Genomic DNA, 8,310 nt, shown 5'->3' with positions numbered 1-8,310 from the left:
CTGTTGATACACATGTAATAATAATAAGCACCTTTACGTTACTTTCCATTTGACAAACATTTAATTACAATGCCATAATGAGTGTACTATAGCCAATATTAGACAAATTAACACAATCAATATACAATTCACATTTTTAAAACTTGTGGGATTATTCTATAAAGTATAAGATTAGTTTGATTAAAAACGTTCACACATCTGTGGTTTCGGGGCCACTCTCTTTATAATGTTAACGTTTATTAAAAGTCCTGGGCAAAACTGAGGTGCTTCGGTTGTGTCAATCAGTGAAGTGCATAGAAAGGAGGGGGGCATGAACTGGTGATGGTCTTTAATTGGTAAGGAAATAAAGGGACCAGAGGGCAGCTCATATGGAAACCTAATTACGTTATGAGCCTGATTTTTCAAAGATAGCTAAATATTCAAACTGTCTGGTAAGGCCAGGTGTTTGCAGAAAATCATTTTTGGAGGAATACATGTTTAAATGCTGATGAAATTTTACTCAGCCGTTAAACAGTAACATATTACTCAGGCCTGAGCTATTCCCTCAGCCCTAATGCTCTTTTACAATTAATGTGTGATGTCACGTTTTCCACTCCATTCATAGCACTTTGTGGGTTTCCTGAGTATCAAGTGCCATGAGTGAGTTGGAGATTATTGTGACTAATTTCCCTCTTCAGCTATCCTGCATCAGTTAGAGGGGTGAGGAGTGTGGGAATGATGTTCCTTGAATGGCATGAAGGTTGCCCCCAATTACAAGCAGCTGGATATCAGCTAGCGGAAGCTGGATCTGCTGAATGGTACCTGCTGCACTGCAGCACCTAGGAGTACAGACTTCCTTAATGATAAGCCCCATGCCACAACTTCAGACACATACTTTTAAGGCTTCATACACTAGTGCAAAACACTCTCCAGTATAGACAAGGCCTTAGATTACAGAAACCTAGGAGAGGGTGTTCTGCTAAAATTATTCTTCTGCTAGAATAAAAATTGGGATTTAAAAAACAAATTATAACAATTAATCAGAACTAGGCCATGCACCTAAAAACCCTGCAGCTGCAGGGGCTCCCAGTTCTTAAAAGTGCTTTGCAAAAGATTTCTTTAAAATGGTTTTATGTCCTGTTTTGTTGACTTTTGATGTATAATTAAGGCCTGGAAAGTTTGGGATGTTTTAAAGGTTTTTTCTGCTTATTTTTAATCATAGAAATATCAGAAATGTAGTTTTCCCTAGTCTTTATTTATGTTTTTTGTTACAGTTGTGAGGGAGTTTACTGTGAGCATTTAACACCTTAATTGAAGGGGCAAGGTTGTTGAATGTTCAACAAAGACTTAATTAGTCATTGAAGCTAACGAGCTTTCATCAGAACCAAACAAAAAACCAGACTTTCCCCTCTTGAAAGCAAAACTTCCACTTGTTTTGCTGTCACCGTTTCATTAGTTCTCCAGCCAGCATAGTCTTCTACACTCGACAGGACCTGAATTTCTAATGTGAAAGTAACCCATATAAACCCTTCTACTTGTTCACACCACCTTTATCTATCATAAAGATGGACAAGCCTAATTTTTTTTCTTTGCAGGTTTGTTTTAAGAGCCTTTCAGAGGAAATAGGGTTTAAACTATGATTTTGGGGTTGGGATGAGAGCTTTTGCATTGCAGTTCGCAGGGGGAAACCATATAATCTCTTGCCTGATCTGAAATAAATATTTCATATATTAGCTGTGCACACACACACACACACACACACACACACACACACACACACACACACACACACACACACACACACACACACACACACACACACACACACACACACACACACACACACACACTGTTTCTGTATCTCCTTTCTTGAATGAAGCTGTTTACTCTTACAAGAAACTGCTGCTTTAATAACACTGGTGTTGTGTTTCCCAGCTATAGATCCAGGTAGACAATACAAAATAGGATTGAGAATTCAGATCCAATTTGAATGCACTGGAATTCAGAGAACTTCAAAACTCTTGTAAAGCAAGAGTCTCAATTTAAAATTTTGTTAATTTAACAGGTGGTTGTTTTATTTTTTTTAACTACAGAATCTGCCTTGCAAAAGTTTTGAAACTGATTTCCAAAGCTTTCTGGTGCTGAAACTGATTCCTTCAGTCCTACTTTGCATCATCAAACTCTTATGATAGTAGTATCTTCTATGATTATTTTTTAATTAAAATGTAACTTACTTAGGCCCCAATTCAGAAATTAGATTTGTGTGGGCAGACCCCTGCACTCACTGATTGACTTCAATGGGGCTTCATTTGGGTGGAGAGCTCTGTCTGGGTGGATCTCATTCTAGAATCAGGGCCTCAAGGCACCATTTCTGCAGCCTTTACTCAGAAAGATTTATGGAAACAAATGTTTAAGATATAATTACTGATTTACACTTTCATGTCATTCCATATTCTGAGAAACATTTAACACCTCCACACTACACTGAACACTTTCTCCTGTCCTAAAAGGCCAAAAGACTGACCATAAATATTTGATTTTAAATAAAAAGGGAGAAGCAGGAAAAAAGAAAATAGCAGGTGATTTGTTGTGGTGAATGAACTAACTAGCTTAAGTACGTGGGGATTTTGTTTAAACAGCATCATGCTGATTTTACTCTGCTAAGGATATGGGGCCAAATCCTTCTCACCTTACTCAGACATTACCATAGTATTCATCTATTACAGTAGCAGCCGGAAGCCCCAACCGAGATCAGGGCCCCATTGTGCTAGGCAGTGTACAAACACAGAGGCCTGGCCTATACCTAAAACTTAAGTTGACCTAGCTATGGCACTCAGGGGTCTGAAAAATTCATTCTCCTGAGAGACATAGTTAAGCTGACCTAAGCTAGACATAGTTAAGTTGATGGAACAATTCTTCTGTCGACCTAGCTGCTGCCTCTTGAAGGGGTGGACTGAAAAACCCCTTCGGTTGCTGTAACAAGTGTCTACACTATAGTGCTACAGCGGCTGTACTGCTGCACTGCTTGTAATATAGACCTAGCCATCGTTAAGAGCCAGCCTGAGGCCTGGTCTACACTGGGATGGGAGGGGATCGATCTAAGTTACGCAACTTCAGCTATGTGAATAACGTAGCTGAAGTTGACGTACTTAGATCTACTTACCGCGGTGTCTTCGCTACGGTGAGTTTGCTGCCACTCCCGCATCGACTCTGCCTGCACCTCTCGTGGCGCTGGAGTACAGGGGAGTCGATGGGAGAGCGCTCGGGGCTCGATTTATCATGTCTAGACTAGACACGATAAGTCGATCCCCGCTGGATCGATCGCTGCCCGCCAATCTGGCTGGTAGTGAAGACATACCCTTAGGGATTACAGTCTCAACAGAAAAGACAAAGAGTATGAGGGAAAGCAGGCACAGAGATCCCTCAGTATTTTATTATTACATTAGGATATAAAGGCCCCATCCAAGATTAGGGCCCCATTCCACTAAACACTGTTCACACACACAAAATAAAGACTGTTTCTGCCCAACAAGTTTTACAATCTAAATAGACAAGACAGACAAGTGATCAGAGGCAAACAAGGGCACTAAGAGATGGAGTGACTTGCCCAAGGTCACACAACAGAGCCATGAATAGAATACAGGTGTTCTGAGTTCCTGCCCAGTGCTCTATCCACTAGACCAGAATCATGTATCTGGTCTCGTTGACCTCAATGGCTGTTGTAAGTAATGTGAGTAGGACTGGGTGCATAATTCACAGTGCTCCATTGCCACACTTACAGTGAAAGGCATTAACAGAGCAATATTTGAGTAAGTTAAAGTAACCTAACAGAAGTTATAAGAATTATGTACGGGCTTGGTGAAGTTGATAGACATGTTTTCCAGACTGGTTTGAGTTTCAAAAATCAAGGGACATAATTTTAAAATTCAGAAACTAGGAGAAAACAGAGAATCTAGGCAGAACTGCTTCATGCAAATGGTAGTAAACATATGGAACAGGTTACCTAGGGAGTCAATGGAAGTAAAGAGTATAAATGAATTCAAGAAACACCTAGTTTGTGCAGAATGAGGGGGTGGCATGGCATGGTGGGAAAGCAGGAAAATGGGACTAAAATATACCTAAAAGGGTTTTCTAAAATATCTCTCTCTAATTCTCCACTAATATATTTGAAATTTGCATCAAATATCATTTTAAGGCTTAGGTATCCTGATGTGCATCTCGGAATGTATGTCTACGCTACAGCAGCACAGCTCTGGTGCTGTAGTGTAGATGCTTCCTACATTGATGGAAGGATTTATTCCACCTCTCTAAGAAGCAGTGGCTTGGTTGACAGAAGAATTTTTCTGTCATCCTAGCTGTGTCTACTGTGGGGGCTAGGTCAATCTAACTGTGTTACACAGGGCACAAAATTTTTCATAGCCCTGAGTGACATAGGTAGGTCAACCTAAGTTTTAGGTGTAGACCAGGCCTCAGTATCTGTAAAGTCAGCAACTAGAGTAGGTATCTAGATACTAAATGTGCATGCTAGGTTCCTAGTTAACATTACAAGATGTATTGCAGCGCAGCCCAGGGTCAAATCAAACCCTTACATATTTACCTCAGTGCTACAGCATGCAAGTGAACATAAACAGAGAGTTGAATCTTGTGACAAAGTTTTTTTGCAGTGTTGGAATAACTTGAAAATCTTGCATGTATTCCTTAGCATTTTAAAGACCCAAGGCTCAGTTCTGCCCTCATTTATATTGGTGCAATTTCACTGATCCATTACTGTATGTGTGTGTGTGTGTGTGTGTATGTGTGTGGACTCACAAAGTGTGTGCTACACATCTGGTTAGGAAGTTCAGTTAGGACATGAAATGGAAAGATTTGTTTTAGTTGCCATCAGCTAAATGGTTTATTGGACAGAGTTTGTCCAAAAATCAAATTTGTTTTTCTTTCTTTTTTTGCTTGTAAATCTTCATTTTTTTCAGCTTACAAAATTCAGCTAACACATTTAAACACTTCACAGTCTCCTGCATAGTGCATACTAAATTGAACCACTTGCATTGCATATGGTCTTTATTGCTGCCAGGGCTGTTTCCTTTTTTCCCATGAGTGCATGGTAGGTCCCTTACATTACATAGAAAAAAGTATTTAATGGTGAAATCATTTTATTCTGAAATACAGCCGACTTAGGGGTTGCTTCAGTAACCATCTGGCAATTAAATCAAACTCCAAATGACAAGAATCAATATTTAAATGGAAAAATATAACCAGGGAGAACAACTAAATACAAAATATTCCTTCTTCCTGCTTCTCTCAGGACCCTCTTTGATAACAAGAGGATTGTGTCTCAGGGGGAAAGGCAGTTATGTGTACAAAACCAGATCCTCAGTGGGTGTAAATTGGTGAAGCTCTATTGAAGTTTAACACTGAGCCCTTCAAAAGTTTGATATTCCAATTTACATTTTATATATAAAAAGTTTGTGTATGATAGATAAACATATACTGTGTGCGTGCATAATAGATATACATACATATAGTTATATCTACATATGCACAGATACATATATATGGAGAGAGATATACACACACAAACACGGATAGATATATTGTTATATATACACACAAGCATCTAACTGTCAAAAAAGGAATGGAATTCTTTTGTTGGGCTCAAGGTCCTGCTTTTCAGAAGAGATCGAAATTATAAAAAGCAACCCATGAACTACATTTGTGTCTCATCAGAAACATTAGAAGAATTTCCCTTTCTGCGGGGACTGTGCATTTGTACAAGATTCCTCCCTCTTTTAATAGCAATCAAACTCCTTCAATACCCGGCCGAGCTAAACTGGAATAGACACGAGTTCAGCGAGTTTCCCATAATTAGCCTTTCGGATGGTTATGCAGGCTCATCATATAATTAAAATAAAGACTTAAAGGTAGTTTTGCCACTAAACGACTTCCCCGGAATAGTCTGGGGAGCGTGTGCTGTCCGGGCTGGAGCTCTGGTTTGCATCTGCAAAGTATTTTCAAGAAGGCTGAAAATTGCTACCTTTTGTTCAAAGGAGGCCATTTCATTAGGAACTGTCATTGGGAGGCAGTTTGGAGAGAGTCAAAGGGCAGATGTCATCTCTGGGTCCCGTCCCCCATCCCGCAGGAGGGAAGGGAGATCCTGAGCTCGTTCGGGGATCTGTAAAACCAGCAGGAATGGCTCGAATTGGCAGCGTCAGCATCTCCTGCAAATCCCTCGGACAGCGCCTGGCATTAACTCGACAAGGGGCAGGTGGCGGGTGGGGAACGTTCTTCTCAGATATCGATCCCCCAGGGAGCTTGGGGGTCCGTTCTTCGCCCCTGGACCAGGGAGCATCACCCCCCGGGCCCGATCCTGCGCTCCCCTCACAGGCGGAGGGGGGATTCGGAAGGGGCGCAGCCTGGGGGCGCGGAAGCCTGGGGGCCCGCTGCCTTTGTTTCTCCAAGCTCCTGTTGCGGTGACCCGCGGCCAACAGGCTTCTCCCTGGAACTTCCTTCTACCACCTCTTCAAAATCGGGGATAAAACTGACCCCAAGAGCATCAGGCGGCTCCAGATCGGTTCTTTTCCCTCTGAAAATCCCCTGCTGCTCCTCGCTATTTGGGGTCTCCAGATCAGATGTGTGATATTTAAATTTAAAAAGAAATTAACCAAATCTTAGATGAAGGGAGAAAAACGAGCAAGCCGTCTTCCAGTGCAATAATACACCTAGAGGGGTGTGTGTGTGTTGGGGGGGGGGCTGCTACTCTTTCTTGCTGCCTTGAAATATCCCAAACTTTGGTAACCCCCTGAATTGATTATTTTCCCTGGTGTCGGAAGGGAGGGGGATAAACAGCTGGAAGCCCGTATGAAAGTGCCTGCTTAGACGGTGGGTAGTACGCTGCTAAATCGTTCCCTTGCAACGGCTTTGAATTTTCACATTGAAATCGACCTCATTATTCAATCTGTTTCTCTTTTTCTTTGCGGGGTCGGGGGTTGTCAGAAAGAAACTCACCCTGTGTGCAAACTAGAGCCAATTCAGCCAGGCGAGGGGGAAATGGGTGAGCTTACCTGTCCCGTAGGCAGATGTCCATCCTTTCGCGTTTCCTTTCTATGTAAAGGGAAACAAACCATTTCTAATTGTGTTCACTCGTTTAAACGTCTTTTACTTGTTTAAAACTAGCTCCTACGTCCATCCCTGGGACACGATTCTCTTCTCCGTTGGAAGCCTTCCTTTGGCTTTTATCAACCCCTTTCCCCTCCTCGGTGAAACCTGCCCTCACGGAAATAAGAACAATCCCCAGGTCAGCTGGCTGGTTAATTTGCATCCTATTTTGCACGGTTTGGGGGCAATTCTCTTTCTTTTGTTCCCTCTTTATCTCGGCATGAATTTTGTTCCATTTAAAAGCCAGTCATTCTCAGACAGTGTTACTGGGGGGGGGGTCCTTATCAGTTCGAACCGCTCTAATTATGTCCAGAAAATGACCCTTCCTGTAATAATGCCAAGAACAACACTCAGAAGAAATTGACGTGGACAATTATTAATTTGAAACATGTTACCAGCTTTCCTAGGAGGCAAATTAATGGCTTCTATGGTTGTTTTGATTGAGAGGAACAAACCAGCTCCTCGCTGCAAGCCAAAGGGGCTTCAACAGAGTGAACCAGCTTTTGCGCCTGTTTTTCACAGCCCTAAAAATATCGGGGTCTTTTTACACAGTGCTGTTAGGAAGGGACGGCGGGCAACGGGGCAGATGCTTTTACACTCGGAGATGTTTTTCAAGCTTCATGTAGCTCTCTTGTGAGGAACGCTGGAAACGGAAACAATCCTCATTTTTCAAAGTGCCATAACGAATTTCATAGTAAATAATATTTTCTTTGTTAACTAAGAAAGAAAGAAAGAAAGAAAGAAAGAAAGAAAGAAAGAAAGAAAGAAAGAAAGAAAAAGAAAGAAAACCAGTGATCTATTTACACTGTAGCCTCCACATCCGTGGTCAGATCTTGCTGTCGTTGGCAAAAAAAAACAAACCTAAACTTCCGTGAGAGCAAGGACCGGCAGCTCTTAGGTCAATTCAGTGTGGATGGTGATAGGAGAGCCGTGCAATGAAAATTATAAGCCCCTATAGAGCCCCCTTTTCTGGTGATAAAAGTTCGCTCACAATCACTTTCCCCACATCCGAAGAAGTGGGTATTCACCCACGAAAGCTCATGCTGCAAAACGTCTGTTAGTCTATAAGGTGCCACAGGATTCTTTGCTGCTTCTACAGAACCAGACTAACACGGCTACCCCTCTGATACTTTCCCCACAGTGCTTGCGCATGTCTCTGAGCGCTCTGTCCGCTCCAGA

The sequence above is a fragment of the Mauremys mutica genome, chromosome 7 (assembly GCF_020497125.1).
Source record: "Mauremys mutica isolate MM-2020 ecotype Southern chromosome 7, ASM2049712v1, whole genome shotgun sequence".
In the NCBI taxonomy this organism is placed as follows: domain Eukaryota; kingdom Metazoa; phylum Chordata; order Testudines; family Geoemydidae; genus Mauremys; species Mauremys mutica.
Note: the sequence above shows the minus strand (reverse complement) of the source record.